The sequence below is a fragment of the Tenrec ecaudatus genome, chromosome 18, assembly GCF_050624435.1.
Source record: "Tenrec ecaudatus isolate mTenEca1 chromosome 18, mTenEca1.hap1, whole genome shotgun sequence".
Taxonomy (NCBI): Eukaryota; Metazoa; Chordata; class Mammalia; order Afrosoricida; family Tenrecidae; genus Tenrec; species Tenrec ecaudatus.
The window spans coordinates 23472873-23494191 of record NC_134547.1 but is presented as its reverse complement, the minus strand read 5'-3'; the positions used below and the strand labels follow the sequence as shown (position 1 = coordinate 23494191).

At 41.6% G+C, this 21319-nt stretch overlaps 1 protein-coding gene across 3 annotated transcripts in view; it reads left to right on the top strand.

Moving 5' to 3' along the window:
* Positions 1-21319, top strand: part of GARRE1 (granule associated Rac and RHOG effector 1) — a 104322-nt gene that overhangs the window by 2191 nt on the left and 80812 nt on the right. The gene's annotated exons all lie outside the window — the stretch shown is intronic.

Sequence of the window (21319 nt, the reverse complement as noted above, 5' to 3'; positions counted from 1 at the left end):
GCTTTGATCACCCACGGGGGCAGTTCTACCCTGCCCCTATAGGGTTACTTTGAGTTGGCATCGACTCGAACCAGTGAATTTGCTTTGGTTTGGATGTCATAGTATACATCATTTTTTAATGGTCTTATCGATGAACATTTAGGTTATCCCCAATTCTTTCTGGTTATAAACAATTTTATATCAAAATAATTTGTCAGATTTTTGTCTTAGGATAAATTTACAAATAGAGTCAAAGGTAACACACTCATTTTCTAAACAGTAATTTTTCCTCTTTTGACTTTAGGTGTCATATAATTGCCAAGGTGTTAGTTAGATTTTATTAAAGAAACTGTTGTAGTTCGTTCCTACTATAAGCAACCCCAAATGAGAGTAGAACAGTCTCAGGGTTTTGTTTGATGTTTTAGTAAAATTTTCACAAAAGCAGGTCTTTCTCCACCGAAACCCACCAACCAAACCAATTGTGTTGTTGATTCCAGCTCCTCGTGAGCCTGGGACAAGAGTAGAACTACTTCCTTGGGTTTCTGAGACTAAATCTTAATGGGAGCAGTCTCATCTTTCTATCAAGGTGGTTTTGAACTGCAGACATTGCAATTAACAGCCCAACTTATAACCACTACTCAGAACAAACAACAACAAAACCAACCACCGTCAGGACTCAGAATAACCATCACTGGCTGGATTTATATGCCAGCCTCTGGCTAGCAGCCTGGTACCTAAGTGTTGCACAACCCATTAGGACAGAGTAGAACTGCACGTTAGGGTTTCTGTGACTAAATTTTTCTGCGAGCAGACAGCCTCAATTTTCTCCCTCACAGCTCCTGGTGGGCTTGAACTACCCACCCTGTAGGTATGAGCCCACTGTACCACCAGGACTCTTGAAGAAACTGTACCTGCCCTTTAAACATATTTTCTACTTAAAATTGCATATTTCTATGGCTCTACTTAAAATGTTGATACTTGTGTATACTAAGATATTGTCTTTCTTTCTTTATTTCATTGTGAATTGGGTGAAGATTTTCTGGTCCGATCAGTTTTCCCTTCAATTCATACTCATTTCATTCACAGTATCTTGTGTTTTTTTATGGCTTACCCATTACAACTCCAGGAAACATTTTATATTTGAGGTGTGTTTATTGTAAAATGTTTAAATAGCTTATTACTATTTCACTTGTTTTCTTGCTGACAAGATAGCAAACTCCATATGAAGAGTTCCTGTTTGTTGTGGCAACTTTTCAGTCTGGCATTTGAGATTCTAATCTTCCTCTATTTTTGCACATGAATAGGTAGGTTAACATTGGAGACCAAGATAGAAAAGTTCTCAGATTTCCTTGGCAAGCCTAGATTTTCAATCTAAAATTATCTCTGGAATCTTGTAAGAGTGCATATTTCAGACATTCTTTTAAAAAACAGTTTACATGTCCTTGATTTTGCTGAAAATTTTGCTAGCTATTCCGTTGAAAACCCAAGACCTAATACACCAAGAACTTTATGTTGGGGGGTGGGGGGAGGAAAGGAGGTGTGTATTCCAAAACCGTTGGGGGAAAAAAAATTGTGTCTAAGGTTAGGTTGTCACATGAATTCTGTGACCACTCTTTCCAGTCTGGATTTTGACCTTCCTAGGCAGAGGAAGAATGTTCATTTGAATAAGGAATTGATTTTGTGTTAGAGAAAAATCTAGATGCCATTTTCTCTTGCACAAGTTCCGAGAGCCTCATCCGATCTAAAAAGCTGAACTTGTAAGGGATTGTGCTCTCCCAAAATTGTCCCCCTGAGCATCCCCTAGTTGGCAGGTGCTGTGGCTATTTTGTACTCATTCCTCTTGACCTTTGCCATTGTATTTGGCATAGGGGGAATGCTCTTTTTTGCTGTTGTGAATCTTCTCTTGGTTAGACTTCTTGACTTGGAACCAGTTGTGGTTGTTTACTTAACTTTGTGACTCTCGGACACTTGTCCTTCCTCTTTCTACATTTGCCGGGGGTATTTTCTAAGGCCTACCTTCATGCCCTCTCCTCTAATACACTCCTTCCCACTAATGCCAATTCTATAAGAGGAGGTGGAGTGACACAGCAGCCGCAAACACAATGGGCTCAAACATAACAATTGTGAGGATGGTGCAGAACTGGGCAGTGTTTCTCTCTGTTGTACCTAGGGTTGCCATGGGTCAGAACCAGCTCAACGACACCCAACAACAACAAATCTAGAAAACCTTTGGGTTAGTAATTGAGTGCCTATGCACTGCATCACCAGTTGACATTTCACATCTCAGCTCCCTTTTTGCTCTGGCTTGTATTTGCCCTTTGCCTTCTATTTATATGCATTGATTTAGATTTTGTGTACTTTGTGTCTCAGTCCTAAGGAACTTCAGGCTTAATCAGGGCTCAATCTGCATACGAAAATAAGATCAAGTGAATTTATTCATGAATTCAGTTAATGCTAGGCACACAAAGAGTCCTGGAGGTGCTGTCAGGTAAGTGGTGGACTGCCAACTGCAAGGTTGGTGACTCAAACTCACCAGCAACTACTTGGGAGAAAGATGAAATTGACTGGTCCTATAAAGATTTTCAGCCTATATAGAGTCGCTATACATCAGAATCCATGAGACAGCAGTGGGCTTTGGGGGGTACAGAAAACGAGGAAGACCTTCAGCAAGGTGGTGTGACAGAGTGGCTACAAAAAATGGGCTCAAACATAGGAACAATTGTGATGACGGCGCAGGACTGGGAGTGTTTCCGTGTATTGTTTGTAGGGTTGCTTGGAATGAGAGCCAACTGATGCCATCTAACAACAACTCCGTGTGTTGCTGGACTGGGATTTTGTAGTACAGGGAGCTGAAAGGCCCTCACCATGGGAAAGGAAGCTCAATAAGCCAGAGTTATTTTTATGTGCTTCAAAGGAGAGACATCAAGTAATCTTTTATTAGGTTTTAGCCAGCTTGCCTGTTTTGTTCAACCAGGACTTAAAACAAATGTTCTAGGAACCACTTTGTATTTGTGAAATATTCAGTATTTAGTATGAAAATGAAATCAGAATATGTGTTACCCAAATCAGTTATAACAAGCCCTAATAGTGCAGTTAGTTAAGCATTGTGCTGCTGACTGTTAAGGTTGGCCGCTTGAACTCACTGTTGGCCCCATGGGAGATAGATATGCCACCTGCTTTTGTCAAGTGCCTTCGAAACACAACAGAGCACTTACACTTCTCGCTCTTGTAAGGTTGCTCTGAGTTGGAACTGACTGAACCAAAGGTGGTTCAACTATAAAACTATTACGTCAACTATAAAAAAGATACACGCGAGGGAGACAATTTGTAAATGTAGTTTGAAGAACTTTGGGAAAAACTTTAAATTCAACCAAAATGACCTAGCTATGACCCCAGGAAGGCATGATTGGAATGTTTGTAGCCAGAAAACTTGACTTTATATCCTCAGGAAAAGACTGTTTTTAGAAGGGGAGTGATGGTAGGGGAAGGGGTGAGGATCTGGAGAGGACTTGGTGGTGCTTGGTGTGTCTGTAGTACTTCCTGGGGGCTCTCGGAGGGGTGGGGGAGCAGGGAGCTGTGTGCAGTTCTCTGCTGGGCTATACTCCCCAGCGACTATGTCCCTGTAAGTGCCTCCAGCCCTGAGGGGCTGTCCCCCGCTCTGCTTCTGTGCTCCTCATACCCACCAGATGGGACACAGTTTCCTGTGGTGATTCCTTGAGGAGAGAATATGAGTGACAGTGAGCTTGGCATCTAGCCTGCCTCTGTCAAATCCTGGTCGCAAAGGCTACCTCATCTCTGTTTCCTCGTCTGTAAAGTGGGAATAATGGCAGCCCTTTCCTTCTAGTGTGGTTGGCAGGGCTTCTAGCACATCGCCCAACTCAGTAACTGTGAGGACTTGTTAGTACATACAAACTCAGGAACTGGCCGTCTGGTTAATCAATCATCTCTGAGTCACTGCCCATGCTCCTGGTGTACTGCCAAAGCTGAGAACCAGGTGGTAGGAAGGAGTGACAGGCTTTTCCTCAGCTGCTCATCTGTCATCGTCAGATAAGACTTCCTGGAGAAGGCTGTGTTTGAGCTGAGCACTGTGGGAAAAAGCTAGTCTAGCTGGATAAACACTCTGGAAGAGAAAACAGGGACCAGTGGTTCTGGGGGGACATGGGAGAGGGGGAGATGGGGAAAGGAAGTGATGTTAACCAATCCAGGGACAAGGGAGCAACAAGTGATCCAAAATCATTGGCAAGGATGGTATAAGAGGCCTGGTAGGGATTGATCAGGGGCAATGTAACTGAGAGGAATTACTGAAACCCAAATGAAGGCTGATCATTATAGTGGAACAAGGGGAAAGTAAAAGGAATAGAGGAAAGAATTAGGAGGCAAAGGGTATTTATAGAGGTCTAAATACAGGCATGTACATATGTAAAGATATTTATTATGATGGGGAAATAAACCAATGTGCATATATTTATAGGTTTAGTATTAAGGTAGAAGGTGAACATTGGGTCTCAAGTACTCCCTCAATGCAAGAACACTTTGTTTTATTAAACTGGCATTCCATGATGCTCACCTTCCTGACACGGTCGCTGAAGCATAAGCAAATGTGAACAAAGTTGATGGTGCCTGGCTATGGAGAGATATAACATCTGGGGTCTTAAAGGCTTGAAGGTAAACAAGCAGCCATCTAGCTGAGAAGCAACAAAGCCCACATGGAAGAAGCACACCAGCCTGTGTGATTATGAGGTGTCAATGGGATCGAGTATCAGGCATCAAAGAACAAAAAATCATATCATTTTGAATGAAGGGGAGTGCGGCATGGGGAGCCCATCTGTAAGCAACTGGACATCCCCTTACAGAAGGGTTGCAGAGAGGAGACGAGCCAGTCGGTGCAGTGTAGCAACAAGGAAACATACAACTTTGCTCTAGTTCTTAAATGCTTCCTCCCTCTCATTATCATGATCTCAGTCTACTTTACAAACCCAGCTAGGCCAGAGGATGTACACTGTTACAGATAGGAACTGGAAACACAGGGAATCCACAACAGGTAAACCTCTCAGGACCAGTCGTGAGAGTGGCGATACCAGGAGGGTGGAGGGAAGGTAGGATAGAAAGGGAGAACCAATTACAAGAATCTACACATAACCTCCTCCCTGGGGACGGGCAAAGAAAAGTGGGTGAAAGGAAATGCTGGACAGTGTAAGATAGGACAAAATAATAATTTATGAATTATCAGGGGTCCATGAGGGAGTGGGGAGTGGGGAGGAAGGGAAAAAATGAGCTGATACCAAGGGCTCAAGTAGAAAGCAAATGCTTTGAGAATGATGATGGCAACAAATATACAGATGTGTTTGACACAATGGATGTGTTTATGGATTGTAATAAGAATTGCGTGAGCCCCCAATAAATGATTGTTTTTAGAAAAATGAACCAAATAGAAATTCCAGAACTGAGAATAAAACTTGTTAAACAAACAAACAAAAAGTTAGTCCAGTGCCAGTAAAGAGAGAGGACTCTCCAGGTGGGGGCACAGAGATGAGCATGCATGCATGATACAATGGATCCTGCAGAAGCCAGAACCTGTGTGTAAGGTGGAAAGCTGTCAGAGGGGAAATAAAAATATTTTTTACTAAACTGAGGGGGAGAAAGGTGGCAGGACTGCACCTTGTCAAAGGTGGAAAACTTTTCACCTAGAAAACAAGACTGGAAAAACAAGACTGCCTCTTAGAATTCTGGCCTTGCAAGTTCCACTGTATATTTGAGCTGCCGGAAATTCAGGGTTAAGGACAGACAGGTGTGCGTAGCAAAAAGAAGGAAATGAAGTTAAAAAGGAAAGTGGAGCCATTTTTAGGAGAAGTAATTAAGAGCAGTATCTAACTTGCTTAAGTAGTAACTCTGTGCAAGGTACTATTCTTTAGGCTATAGATTCACTGTGCTGATCAAGTTTCGTGCTGAGTACTTTGGGTATGTTATCCTGATGGTGTGGTGGGCTGCTAACCATAAAGCTGGTAGTTTGAACCTACCAGCCCCCCAGTGGGAGAAATATGAGTCCTATTCCCTTAACGACCGTCTGTGTCATGTGTACCAGGAACCCTGGTGGTGCCTTGGTTAAGAGCTTGACCCCATCAGCTGTTCCACAGGATATGACAGTCTTCTCTGTCCTATAGGGTTGCTATGAATTGGAATCAACTAGAAGGCAACAGACAGGCACTTGAGTTTTTGTTTTAAAACAACACAAATATGAGGGACTTGAACATTTCTTGGACATTTTCTCTTTGAATTCCATTTTCCACCAGATTTTTGAAGTCCCCTTGTACAGTTTTAAATCGGTGTCTGCCACATGTATGACCATCATTTAGAGAAAGAATGTAGCTTGTAAGTTGAGAGCAAAAGTCAGTCTTGTGTTCCAGTCCTACCTATTCTACTTTCTTAGCTGTGTGATCTTGGGAAAGTCACATAACTTCTCTTTCCCTCAGTTTATCCTTTTTGAAAGTGGGGGTGGGGGGGCTAAGAAAGTCTACCTCATGGGGCTGTAGTGAGACTTGAATGAGCTAGTATTTATAAAGTGCTTAGAACAACTACTTCTTGTTGATGGTATTGTTATAGCCCTGTACACCCACTGCAGTGTATGTGAAGACATGTCCATCTTCTGTCTGGTAGAGGGGCAGGGAGCACTTACAGTTCGTTATGGGAAAGACAGCATGTAAAGCTGTGATGACAAGCAGTGACACTGAAGGCTACATGGATTCAGGCAATGCTTCTTGGCAACGAAACTGGTCAAAGATAGTTGAGAGAATGAATGTTGAATATGTATCTTACAGAGAAGTGAAAGGAGAGAAGAAACTTGTCTCAAGGGTCACAGATGATTTAAGGCAGAGGAGCCAGAGAGCTGACATTGGAACATTTGCAGTGCTTTGTTGTCATTTAGTTTATTAGGCAGAAATTTTACTTCTTGTGTGTAGGAAATAGTGATATGATTTATAAATGATAGCTCTTGACTCAAAGCAGTGAAGCAATGCACCCGTGATCTTTGACATGGCTGTGAGGTACTCCTGTGTGTTTTACTTAACTACCTCTTTAATGCCGGGCATGAAGGATAGTTCCAGCTTGATGGCTTGTAGATAATACTGCCAGGAGTGTCCTTGACACAGGCCACTGCATTTACTCTAAGTCTATTTTAAGCATTCATGCCTAGATCTGGTATCACTTTTAAAAATCCTTTGTAACCATGTTTTGACTTTGTTCTTTGTGTTGGGGTCACTGCAAGTAGATGCATTTTTCCAATGGAAGGGAATTAAGATGGGAAGGTTTTTGAATGAGGAATTAAAATTAGATATCAGAACAACAAGACTAAAATGAAGAATATATAAAAATAGATATTGAAAAAAGTCTAATTTTCTTATTATAGGTGATGCTGAGATTGTCTGTTAAAAATGCTGGTTATGACCAGGGTACCTGGGAATGCCTAACACTTGGCTTCCCCTTTCTCCCAGTTTCCAGAGGCGAATAAGTTGAGAGCCATCGCTACCAGGGTTCCAGTTCATATGTGCATAGATTTATAGCAAACAAAATGCAATTAAGCATGTTTCTGCAGTCAGTAGATGGCTGAAGACAAGTTCTCTCAGTAGTACACTTATATGAGTCTCATTAAGGCGCTCTCAAAATTTAGGATAGCTTTTTATAGGGGCCATTGAGTTTATTTATGTCTGGTGGTAGAATAATTTGGAAAAGGATATAAAAAATGGTTGTACAACACAGAGTATACAGCCTATACTCGAGTGTAAGCCGACCCAAATATCAGCCAAGGACCTAATTTTACCACAAAAACTGCATTAAAAATGTGCTAAAGGGCTGTCATCCACAAGGTCCACAGTTCAAAACCACCAACAACTCTGCTGGAGAAAAATGTGCTGAAAAACTCGGCTTAACTTGAGTATATATGGTAATTAATGACACTGAATTATACAGTAAAAGTTGTGAAATTGGAAAATGTTCTTTTAAGTATATTTTTGCCACAATTAGAAAAAAATTACATGAAGAACAATGACTACAAAGAAGAAAATGTTCTAGAATTGAATATGGTGACTGGCAAATGTACACATCTTCTTGATATGATTAAATTATTGAATTGTATGACATGTGGATGAAGTGCTAATAACACTTAAAAATTTTAGGCTACTTTTTGTGCCATTGGGGTGGGGATGGGAAGATTAGTTTGAAGTCAGAGCTCATACCAATTTTTTTATCATTTTTTGGGGGGCTTATACAGCTCTAATCACAATCCATAATCCATCCATTGTGTCAAGCACATTTGTACATTTGTTGTCATCACCATTTCTTTCCACTTAAGCCCTTGGTATCAGCTCCTCATTTTTTTCCTCCCCAACCCTTCCTCCTTCACAAACCCTTAATAATTTATAAATTGTTATTATTTTTTCATGTCTTACACTGACCGATGTCTCCCTTCACTCACTTTTCTGTTGTCTGACCCCCAGGGAGGGGGTTATATGTAGATCATTGAGATCAGTTTCCCCTCTCTCCCCCCACCTTCCCCTCCTGGTATTGCTACTCTCGTAATTGGTCCTCAGGGGTTTATCTGTCCTGGATTCCTGTGTTTCCAGCTCTTATCTGTACTCATGTACATGCTCTGGTCTAGCCAGATTTGTAAGGTAAAATTGGGGTCATGATAGTGGAGGGTGGGGGACCTTTAAAGAACTAGAGGGAAGTTGTATGTTTCATTGGTGCTATACTGCACCCTCGTCTCTTCCTTGTGACTTTTCTGCAAGGGGCTGTCCAATTGTCCACAGATGGACTTTGGGTCTCACTCTGCACTCCCCCTCATTCACATTGATATGATTTTTTTATTCTGAGTCTTTGATGCCTGATACCTGATCCCATGGACACCTTGTGGTCACCCAGGCTAGTGTGCTTCATCCATGTGGACTTTGTTGCTTCTTAATCATACCAAATTTTTAGCAGAACTCCAGGTGAACATCTCCCCAAATCACTGAAGCTTTGCAACAAGTTTACAGCCATGATGTTCCACATTCAAAAGAGAAAAAAAACCATTTTTAAAGTCCAAGTTTTTATTATTAGTTTGAAGTGTTGTAAAGGGAGGTCGGGAAGGTCTCAGATGAACCAAGAGATATTTTCAACCCTGAGGAATGAAGAACCTGGCCGAAGTCCAGAAATTAGTGGAAGAAAACCACAAAATTACTATTAGTGTGGTAGCTACCGAAGCTGAGACCCTCTCATTATTGGCATTTTCAATTTTAAGTGAGCATGTTGGCCTCAGCAAGCATTTCAGATGAATGCCCAAAGCTTTGTGCAAAGATCAGCCCGTTCAAAGAGCTGATCTTTCCATCAGTCTGTTAAGCAAAATTAAAGCTAATGAATTAATTGGAGCCAGGGACAAGTCTTATATTTACCAGTTCTACCCACAGAAGATTGAGTCAAAACCGTGCCTTCCAAAGAGTTCTGATAGACCAGTTAAATTCAAGGCAGAATTTAGGTCTGCCTTTAAGTTTTTTCATTTGCATTCTGTACTTTTTCAGAGATCACCTTTCAGCCACTATCAAGGGAACAGTAACACCCAGGAGGAATATGCTTCTCAGAACAGCCAACTACAGGAAACCAAAGGGAGAGTCTTTGCCCCAAATTACTTAAGAAGTTGGCAGGAACACTGGGCAGACAGAAACGGGGACACCAAGGTGGAAATGGGGGAGAGTGCTGGCACAGAGTGGGGATCAAAACCCACATCACAGAGCAATCTGTGTCTAACTTGCAGAATGGGAACCTAATTTGCTTGGAAAACTTCCCCTTAAGCCAAAATAAAATATAAGGAAACAAAACAAAAATCCATTTTTCTTTTGGGACTTTAATGTTGAACGATTTCTGCAGGACTCTCCTCAACCTGCAGAAACATGTTTTAATCGTAATTCCTTAGAAACTGTGCCCCTGTAATGGGCTAATTTTGTGAAAGTTTTCCTTTTGCAGTGGTTTCCCAGGCATAGAATTCATCAGGCTCGATGGACCCCTACATGTTACTTCCTCTCCTCTGGCCTTAGCTCTCCATGCCTGCCTTCCTGTTCCTGTTCTATTGTCTTAAAGATAACATCTGCAGTGATTTGTGTTCAGGAAGCTAGGCAGTGATTGCTTTGTTTCTTCATGGTGAATTTCCTTCCCCACTTCCTACTTTTACCGAGCAACTACAGGAAATAAAGAGGGGGTTTCTGGCTGGCCTGCTGCTACGCACTGATTTTAGGTGGCCTCTGCCTGTGCCAGTCAGAGCATTTTCTACCTTTATCTTTTCACTATCTTTTTCCTCTAGGAATCCAAGAAACATGATTTTTTAGATTGGATGGAGATAACATTGATTGTATCCTCTCAGGGTGTGTGTGTGTGTGTGTGTGTGTGTGTGTGTGTGTGTGTGTGTGTGTGTGTGTGTAACAGGGTGAGGGGGGTATTGCACAGCTGAGGGCAGCACTTCTTTTAGTCCTACGAGTAGTGGTGAGACTTTGGTCCAGCTGCTGTAGTGGATGAATAGCCCGGCAGGCACAATGGCAGGTTGAAGGGACCTGATGCAGATAAGGCTGGAAGTGTGGAACCTGGTTGCCTTCTGGGATCCTTGACTGGCAGGCTTGAGGAGACCCCAGCATCTGTGATACTGCCCTTCCTCTGAACTCATGGCATTTGTTCTCTAAACCTCTTACTTAGCATTTATCCATATCTTTTCTATTGCCACTTCTTATGACCTTGTGAACATGTGGCTTACCTTGCCCGGGAAGTTTGTATCTACTTCTCAGAAAGTTCTTTTACCCCTTGTACCTTGAATACGGAAGGTGCTCAAAATACTGACTTTCTTGGAGTTTCTCATCAGTGGAACTACTGACTTTTGGACCAGATATCCTTTGTTGTCATAGGCTGTCCTAAGCATTGTGCATTATTTGCAGCATTCCCAACCTTTACCCACTAGATGTTACTAGCACTTCCCCACCTGTGCTAACAAAAAATGTCTCGAGGCATGACCACATGTCCCTGGGGAGCAGTGTCATTCCCTTCCTCACTTGTTGAAAATCAGGGTTAAAGAATTGAATAAAATAGAATGTTTAGTTCTTTGGAATTGGAGCTAACAGTGTCTGTTCCAGTATTTGACATTTTGTGCATTTTCAGTTTGCTACAAGTATTTAAAATCGTCAATGAATATAACTTGATAAATGAAGTAGACTTAATTTCAATACTATTACAAGAGGGGCCAATGAAAATTTTCACCATTTCACACCCATAAAAATCACTTCGAGAAGCCCACATGGAAGAAGCACACCAGCTTGTGAGATCACGAGGCATCGAAGGGATCAGCTATCAGGCTTCAAAGACCAAAAAAATCATATCATTGTGAATGAGGGGGAGTACGGAGTGGGGTCCCAGGGACCATCTGTGGTCAATTGGACATCCCCTTGCAGAAGGGCTGTGGGGAGGAGACGAGCCAGTCAGGGTGTAGTATAGCAATGATGAAACATACAATTTTTCTCTAGTTCCCCTAAATACTTCCTCTCCCCTCCCTGCCCTATCATGATCCCAATTCTACCTTACAAATCCATCTGGACCAGAGGATGTACACTGGTACAGATAGGAACTGGAAACACAGGGAATCCAGGACAGATGAACCCCTCAGGACCAGTGGTAAGAGTAGCAATACCGGAAGAGTAGAAAGAAGGTGAGGGAGAAAGGGGGAACATATTACAAGAATCAACATATAACCGCCTCCCTGGGGAACAGACAGCGGAGAAGTGCGTGAAGGGAAACTTCAAACGGTGTAAGATATGACAAAATAATAATTTATAAATTATCAAGGGGTCATGGGGGAGGGGAGAGCAGGGAGGGAAGGGAAAAATGAGCTGATACCAAGGGCTCAAGTAGAAAGCAAATGTTTTGAGAACGATGAGGGAAACTAATGTACAAAAGTGGTTGACACGATGGATGTATGGATTGTGATAAGAGTTGTACGAGCCACAATAAAATGATTAGAAAAAATAACGTCGAGGGCATTAACGATCTCTCAAAACTGATCAGTTTTGTGCAAGTAAACTGTTTATTTTGAAAGACTTGTACACTTGCCCAGGCTCAACGACATTAAAATCTGGCACTTAGAGCCCATGACCAGCAGTAGAAATACAGGCAATATATTATTATGGCAACAAACATTAGTTACAGTTAAGAATTTTTTGTAACAATCAAATGGATAATCAAACATTCCAATAACTCAAATATGACTGAGCAAAGTCCATTTCTATCTACAGCGTTCAGTGTTGTTCACGTTTCTAACTTGAAACAACTTATAGTTGGCAGCAAAGAAGATCCTTGCAATAGACTGCCTTTGCTTGAGAACTTAGGATGTAATTATTGTGTGCTGCTAATATACTATCTAAACATTTAAGATACTCCTAAAATATCTGATGGTAGGCCTTTTTTTTAATAGTTTTATTAGGGGCTCATACAACTCTTATCACAATCCATACACACGTCCATTGTGTAAAACACATTTGTACATTCATTGCCCTCATCATTCTCAAAACATTTGCTCTCCACTTAAGCCCCTGGCATCAGCTCATCATTTTTTCCCTTCCCTCCCCGCTCTCCCCTCCCAATATTGCCACTTACACCATTGGCCCTGAAGGGATCATCCGCTCTGGATTCCCTGTGTTTCTGCTTCCTAGCTGTACCAGTGTCCATCCTCTGGTCTAGCCAGACTTGCAAGGTAGAATTGGGATCATGATAGTGCGGGGGAAGGAAGCATTTAGGAACTAAAGGAAAGTTGTATTTTTCATCATTGCTACATCGCACCCTGTCTGGCTCATCTCCTCCTCAAGACCCCTCTGCAAGGGGATCTCCAGTGGCCTACAAATGGGCTTTGGGTCTCCACTCCGCACTACCCTTCATTCACTATGGTAATATTTTTTTGTTCTGATGATGCCTGATACCTGGTCCCTCTTACACCTCGTAATCGCACAGGCTGGTGTGCTTCATCCATGTGGGCTTTGTTGGTTCTGAGCTAGATGGCCGCTTATTTACCGTCAAGCCTTTAAGACCCCAGATGCTATATCTTTTGATAACCGGGAAGATGGTAGGCTATTAACCTACACTTCTGAAGGCAATGTTTTTATAACTCTAAACCCCTCCTAAAGAATTCTGTGTCCTTTGATTTATGTCTCTTCAAGACAACAGTTTTGGCATCCTTAGGGGACTCCAGTCATGTTACTTTAAAATATTTGGGTTGTCAGAACAAGCCTGAGGAGGCAAGAACAGGCCTGTGGGGTAGATGGCTAAGTTTTCCCAATGAAATCTGAGAGGACAACCGTTGTTATCTTGGAAGAAGGAGCAGATGCAGTGTCGTGATGGGAAAAAATTTCTTTGGCACAGCATTCCTGGCATTTTCCTTATCAATGCAGTTTTCCATTTACTTAAAACTTCTTCATAATACACCCTCATGATTGCCATGTTTCATAAAAAAATCTATTAAGATTGACCCTTTGGAATCCCCCAAATAAGAATCGCCATAACCTACTGAACTGACCTCTCTGCTTTGAATGTAACTGGCCCAGCAGATCCCTTTGGAAGCCACTATTTTGTCTGGATTTTTTTTTTCTAGAGGACACCCTCATAAGACTAAACTAGGGTATCACTGAAAGAACTTGTCTGCAGCACTCTACTGATCGAGGAAATATGTTTAAGCTTTGTTTATAATAAGCCCATTCACATATGAACTGGAACTCTAGTAGCAATATCTTTGTGTGTATTTTTATTGAGAGAACTGGGGTCTAAGTGTTTGGTAACCTGGTCGTTGATCTTCATTCTTCATAGGAGATATCGCAAGGCCTGTGTGCCTTGATCTTGCTTGGGACTGGAAAACTGTCCAGTTTCTTGGAGGCTCAACGGTGTGGATGTAAAGAAGAGAATGAGAGATATTGAATATGTAATCATGGTAGCGGACACTTGTGGACTAGTAGTAGGCCAGGCATTGTGGTGAGCGGCACTGTGGTAAAAAGGTGAGGAAACAGGACAGGGCCATTGGGAATGATACCTTAGGTTTAATCTCAGGATTGGTAGTGCTTTTGACCAAGGTGGTAGAGCAGGAAGGGAAGGTGATAAAGTAAAATTTGAAGGCAGCCTGTTGCCAGAGGAGAGAAGTCTGAAATGGAGGGTTGGATTTGCAAGTTTCAGCAAAGGGTGTGGGCACAACTGACCCAGTGATCTCTTCTCCTCCATTGTCATTGCTCCTGATGAGCTTCCTGTCCGTTCTGAGAAACCAACAAACCTTATGGCATTCCCCAACAGTGGAAAACAGAATGCCTTGGTCTGGATATTTGAAAGAGGTTGGTATAATGCACTTGTGGCGAACTCGGCCCCTGGAGAGACTACCCGGGCTCAAATCCACCTCTGTTCGTGACACCTATCTTAGCCATGTGACCACAGAGAACTCCCTTAACCTCAGTTTTAGTTGCTTCACCTACCTCACAGGGTCACTGTGAGAATGAAATGTGTTAGCACATGTAAAGTGCCCAGCATAGTTCCTGCCATTGATTGTATATTGTGTTATTGTTATATTTTTCTTTTAGGGTTCTAGTAAGGATTGAGTAATATGTTCCCAAAATTCCAGGTATTATGCCTGCACGTTGTAGGCACTTAATGAATCATTTATTTTGTTGCAGGTATTTGTGTGAGCGAGCGTGACATGTTATAGGAGGTTGTTGTTGTAGAGCCTTCGTTCTAAACTCTGGATTGTGAGGCTGAGTGTATGACATCTGTATAGAAATCATAGAATAAGTACGGGGGAGAGCTAATCATTTCACAAATGTCTATGGAATGTTTCTAGCACTCTGGGACTATCTTAAGTGAGCTTTGTGATCACAGAGGTTGGAGGTAACAAAAGTGGAGGAAAGCAATTATACAGTAGGAACCGTACAGGACAGTTAATGCCGAGATGAAGTAAACAGCAGGCTGTTTGAGAGCACACAGTAAGGGGTCCCTGACTCAGTCTTTATGGAGGTGACATTGCAGAGAAGGTGATCTCTGTATTAGCTATCCAAGAGGAGTATGAGTAAGAGAGGAAGGAGAGTTTCCAGAGAGAGGGCACTGAATGTATCGACTTCATTCGGTGAGAGGGAGGAAGGCACATCTAAGAACTGAACAGTGCCGGCCAAAAGGATGGAAACAATTAAGCAATTGTAGTTGTGGAGTACAGAGCTCTGGTGGCTTGATGGGTTAACCACTAAGTCCTTGATTCAAACCCACCAGCTGCTTCAGGGGAGAAAGATGAGTCAATGTGCTACATAGAAACTTAGTCTTAGATATGAAAATTAAAGGGCCCCGCCTGGTTCTCATCCATAGCCAGCATCTCCAACCCCTTCTCTGACCCCACCAAGCGTAATGTGACACCTCACCTTCTTAAGATTGCTCACGGAAACCTTCCCCCTCTCTTCTTGGTCCTACTGGTGCCACGGCCAATTGGGCCTTTTAGACGTGATAATGTATTTCTGCCCCCAAAGTGTATGCACACAGGGTTCCTTTGTTCGCTCTCTCTGACTTTCTTCACCCTCTCGTGTGGGCGCACATCTGACCCTCATCTCTTCCTCTCGCTAGCTAGCTCTCCCTTTCTCTTCTTTACTCTTCTAATCTCCCCTCACCCTGCCCTCTTCACTGTCATTCCATTCTAAACACCTGGGCAGGTCTTAATTATAATAAAACCAGTTAATTAAAACCCATGCTCTGGGTCCACTTTCCTTTTATTCCCATTCTAACAAAAGCAATAATAATTTATAATTTATCCAGGGTTCACAAGGGTGGGAGGGCAGGGGAGGGAAAAAAGAGGAGTTGATATCAAAGGGCTCAAGTAGAAAGAAAATGTTTTGGAAATGATGATGGCAACATATGTACAAATGTGCTTGATACGATTGATGTATGGATTGTTATAAGAGCTGTAAGAGCCCCTAATAAAATGATTTATTCAACAAAGTGTACAGTCTTGGAAACCATAGGGAGCAGTTCTGTTATGCAGAATCACTGAGCTGGAATTGACTCGATGTGAGTTTGGGTTTGGTTTAGTTATGGGTATACAATGAACTTAATCCAGAGAGTTTGGTATTTGTCAGTAGTTCCTGGGAGGTAATCTTGAACACTTGCGAGTTCCCCATAAATCTTGGAATTTCTCAGGTTTGGGGCCTCTTTGTTATCCCCTAGGGCTCTGGATTACACCTGAGGGTTCATGTTAATGAGGATGTTAAGTTTCTGGGGTGGGTTCTTCTCAATGCTGAAAGAAATCATGCAGCAGAAGGACTTTTGTAAATCCAAGTAATTTATGAGGGAAAGGGAACCAGAGGAGAGCAAGGAGTGGTGGCATCTTTTCATATCAACATCTATGGAGTTGTGTCACTTTTTAATGTGTTTTCATGGAAGGGGAGTCAAAAAACAGAATTTTAGGAGCAAGAACAAGAGTTTGGCTATTTTTCTGCTGCCTAGATAAATACTTTTAAATGAATGAATATTGGAAAAACATTTTTTCAAAGCATTTTTCTGGAGTGTATCTAAATATGGCTTGTATCATTCTTAATTGATTAAAATATGGAACCAGCTGTTAAGTTTTTTAATTTCATAGACAATAACATCTGTCATTTCTCCACATTCTCAAAGGTCACTCAACTCACTGCCATCGAGTTGCTAGGATTCAGAGAGACTTTAGGACTGGGAAGAACTGCTCCTGTGAGTTTCTGAGACTGTAACTCTTTGTGGGAGTAGAAAGAATCTTCCTGGAGTGACTGGTGATTTTGAACTGTTGTCTTTGAGATTAAGCAGCCCAATGCATAATCCAGTATACCACCAGGGCTAAAGGGTAGATTTTTGGATTTATATTGTGGTTTAAAAGAAGAGAGAAATTTAAAAAAAAATCATTTTTCTCTCTGAAGAATTTTTTTGGTGGAGTGTTTATTGTTATATTAGATTTTAAAATATATAGTTCATACACCATTATGTTCACTCCTTGCAAGCATAGTGTACTCCCATCACTGCCATCAGTTCCAGAACATTCACCCGAGAAAGAAACCTCAAACACATTAGAAGTCACTCCTCATTCCCTCTGCCACCTTTTTGTTATTAGTGATCACTGAAGTTTTTTCTGACCCCTGGTGACTCCATGCAGAACACAATGTAAAAGTACCCAATCTTGCACTATCCCTGCCATTTTTGGTATGTTTGAGCCCATATTTCCCATTCCACTCAAGGAGAGCTTCTTTTCCTTTTCCTTAGCCTTAGTCAAACACTGTGTTCTTTCCAAGTGACTGAGCTTTCCTGATGACATATCCAAAGTAAGGTGAAATCTCCCTCCAGTCTCAGAAGCTCTCAGGAGCAGTTCTAGTGTGTCCTATTGGATCTCTGTGAGTCAGAATTGACAGCAGTATGCCATTGTATGGATACGCCATGTTCATTCATCAGTTGGATTGTTTTCACCCTTTTGCTGTTATGAATAGTGTTATTCTGAACAGTAAGAGTTTTTGTTTTGTTTTTTTTAACAGTAAGAGTTTTTGAATGGACTTGTGCTTTTATCTCTCATAGCTATCAATCTAGGAGTAGAATTGCTAGGTCATATGGTTCTACTGTATTTAACATTTGGGCAACTGTCAGACTGCTGTAAAGTCCCTGTACCATTTTACATTTCTATCAGCAGTAAATGGGACTTGCAATTTCTACACATCTTTTCCAACACATGTTATTGTCTGTGTTTTTATTTATTATAGTCATCCTAGTGTCTGAGAAGTGATAGCTCATTATGGGTTTGATTTGCATCTCCCCATAGCTAACGATATTAATCATGTATTCATGTACTGTCCATTTGCAAATCTTTGGAAGCTATGTTTGATTACTCATCAGTATCTGATCATTATTTTTGAAAAAGACAAGGAGCAAAAGCTGAAATTATAAACAGATGATCGTATTTGACAATAGAAAAATACTGGTTCTTCTCATTCAGTCATGGCCAAGGAAGTGAAACTGAGACAGACCTGAATTTTCAAAAACTGGATGTACCAGAGCAATGACTAGATTGAGGGAAATAATGGGCTGAAGCCTTCTGGAAGCTTAATCTCCCTCTTAGAAAACAAGGACAGTGTCTGTTTCCCAGCGACCAGATAGATCTCTTGCCTGTTGGGATTTTGAGCAGAGTCTGAAACAGTGGTGCCCTGCTCAGAGGCAGCCAGCCCCACCCTGCTTGAACATGTACTGTATTCTACAGACCTGCCAGTAATCCAGTCTCATGCAGCAGGCTCCTGAAAGGGCTTACTATATGTCTTCTAAGTCTTCATCTGAAATCTTTCCTCTTTGTTTACTGTCCTGGATCACCCAAGTTTTAAACATTCAGATTTGTTCTGATTTTGCTTCATGGTCCATGACAGAGCAGTTGAGACTCGCTCAAAGTTCTGGTGTGTACATGTGTATATGTTAACAAACAAATGTTAAATGTAAAGAACAGCCTCCTCTTGGAACAGTCCAAGGAGCAATCATAGTGTCTTCACCAGAATCAAGCCTAAGCTCACAGGGGGGGGGGGGGGTACTTGTTGATCTGCTACCTGTGGAAGTCATGATCTCTGACTTCTCCCAGGACTTGTCTTAAGTCCATAGACACCATGGTCACTGCCAGGACTGACTATCTCTCTCTCTGTCTCAGAAGCTCATTTTCTGGGTTTGCAAGACAGTGCAACTAGAAAACAGTCATTTATGTCAGATTTAGAGGGCCTGCTAGCACCCTTGTTGGCTCTAGGGACTGGTTGGTAAACAAGCCACTGCTGTCCTTAGGAACTTACATGCAAGTGAGGTATACATAAGCAAACAGGTAAAATGATTGCAAATTATCCTTAGGACAAGACAGTATTGTAGGGGTGCTGTGGACCTAGTTTTTGATAGGCTGTACAAGGATGGTCTCTCTAATAAGGTGGCACCTATTCTGAGAGAGAAAGGATAATGAGGAGGAGCACTGTGTAGGAGGTCGGAAAGAACTTTCCAGATACAAGGAACAGCATATGCAAAAAAAAAACCTTGATATATTGGAATAATGGAAAGATTTACAGAGTGGATGAAGAGTGATAAATGAGGGGCCAGGAGGCACAGCATGAAGTTGAAGAGGTAGGCAGAATTGTGCAGGTTGTGGTGAGGAAGTTAATTTTATTTGGATCCCACAAGATATTCTTTACAAACTACATGTAGAGAAGAGGTTTTGAAAGTTGTCAGAAAGGAATAAAAATGAAACTAGAGAATTAGTCTAGTAAGAAACACTCTTGAGAAATGTATGAAAATCATAACTCACCTGAACCATCTTATCTGTGGTGATCAGAACAACCACTTATAGATGATGCATCAGTGGTTTATGACAGGTTGAAAAGGCCAAAAGAAAAGGCTTTAGAAATGTGCTGTTGCCCTATCTCCCACGTTGTTATCACATGCTGTCCAGTCAGTTCTGACTCCTGAGTGACCAAGTGCACAATACTTGCCTGATCCTGAGCTAGATTCACAATTGTCATTGTGCTTGCGCCATTCTATCAGTCCATCTCATTGAGGGTCTTCCTCTTCTTCACTGGCCCTTTGTTTTACCAAGCGTGATGCCCTTCTCCAGAGACTGGTCTCTTCTGATAACATGTTCAAAGTACTCGACTTCAAGGAAGATTTTGGCCGAACTTCTTCCAAAACAGATTTGTTTGTTCCTCTGGGCAGCCCATGGTACTTTCAATATTCTTCACCAGCACCCTAATTCAATTGCATCAAGTCTTCTACAGCATTACTTATTCATTGTCCAACTTTCTCATGCATACAAGGCAATTGGAAATACTATGGTTTGAATCAGGAGCACCTTAGACCTCAAGGTGAAATCTTTGCTCCTTAATACTTCAAAGAGGTCTCTGCAGCAGATTTGCCCAGTGCTATCTGTCATTTGATTTCTTGACTGTTGCTTTTGTAAGCATTGATGATCTGGAGTTTTGCAATCCAAGGTTGTGTCATCTGCATATTGCAGGTTGTTAAGGAGTGATCCTCTAGTCTTGATGACACATTCTTTGTTATATAGTCCAGCTTCTCAGATCATTTGCTCAGTATTTAGGCTGAACATGCATGGCGAAAGAAGACAACCCTCATGTGCACCTTTCCTTATTTTAGACCATTCAGTAGTCCTTTGCTCTGATTGCACATTAGCCTGGTGGTTTGGATACAGGTGCCACATGAGCACAACGAAGTATTCTGGAATTCCCATTCTTTTCCATGTTATCCATGTTTGTTATGATTCACAAAGTTGAATGCCTTTGCAGTCAATAAGACACAAGTAGACAGCTTTCTGGTGTCTTCTGCTTTCAGCCAAGATCCATCTGACATACCTGTTGAGGCACATCCTTTTCTAGATCTGACTTGAATTTCTGGCAGCTCCCACGTTTCCTGTAAATTGTAACTTAGATGTGTCAGGTGCTGTGGAGTCGTCTACAACTCATTGTGACCCCACATATAATAGAATAAAATGACCCAGTCCTGTGCTAGCTTCATAATCATTGCTATATTTTGGCTGATTGTTGTAGCCACTATCTCCCTTACCTCCAACCCCCCTCCCCGATTCCTATTTTCTCAAGTACATACCTTTCCAGAGATTGGTCCCTCCAGGTTGTATCCAAGTGAGAGGCTTTCCAGCTGACTTCTATGGAACATTCTGATTTCTTCATTCTTTTGGCTTTCTTTCCAATCTTTTGCAGAGTGGTGTCATTGAAATAGACTATGGCCCTCAGACCTTCTCCCTCTAGTAGTGATGTGGTGATTCCCTTGTCAATGTCCTCATGCTCTTGGAATGTAGAGAGGGTGTTAGGTTCAGAACTTATACTTATTTATCTAGCTTGTTATCTTGAAATGAAGGTTCTTTATGCCATGCCATTGCTGAACAGGACTGCTTACCATTCCTCTGTTGGTTTAAAGATCGAAATGGATTGAAATTGTTCTCTGTCATCATAAATCATAACTATCAATTTTAGTGGAATGGGAATCTAAGTTATTTATTCATTCAAGGAATACATTTCTTATTGTCTCTATTTATTCCATTTAAGTAGAAGTTAAACATCACTGATCTAAATGATGAAGGCTTCCTAGATAGTTAGATTTCTGCTCCATTTAGAAATTGGTTGACTTTACAAGGCCTTTCTGTTTGTTAGTAACCTTTTACAAATAAGTAAAGATGACAAATCATGCTTGCTTTTGCTCTCTTTGTGAAAATGATGATAATCACCAAATTCTTATTTAGTGATTAATATGGACCAAACATTGTTCTAAGTACTCT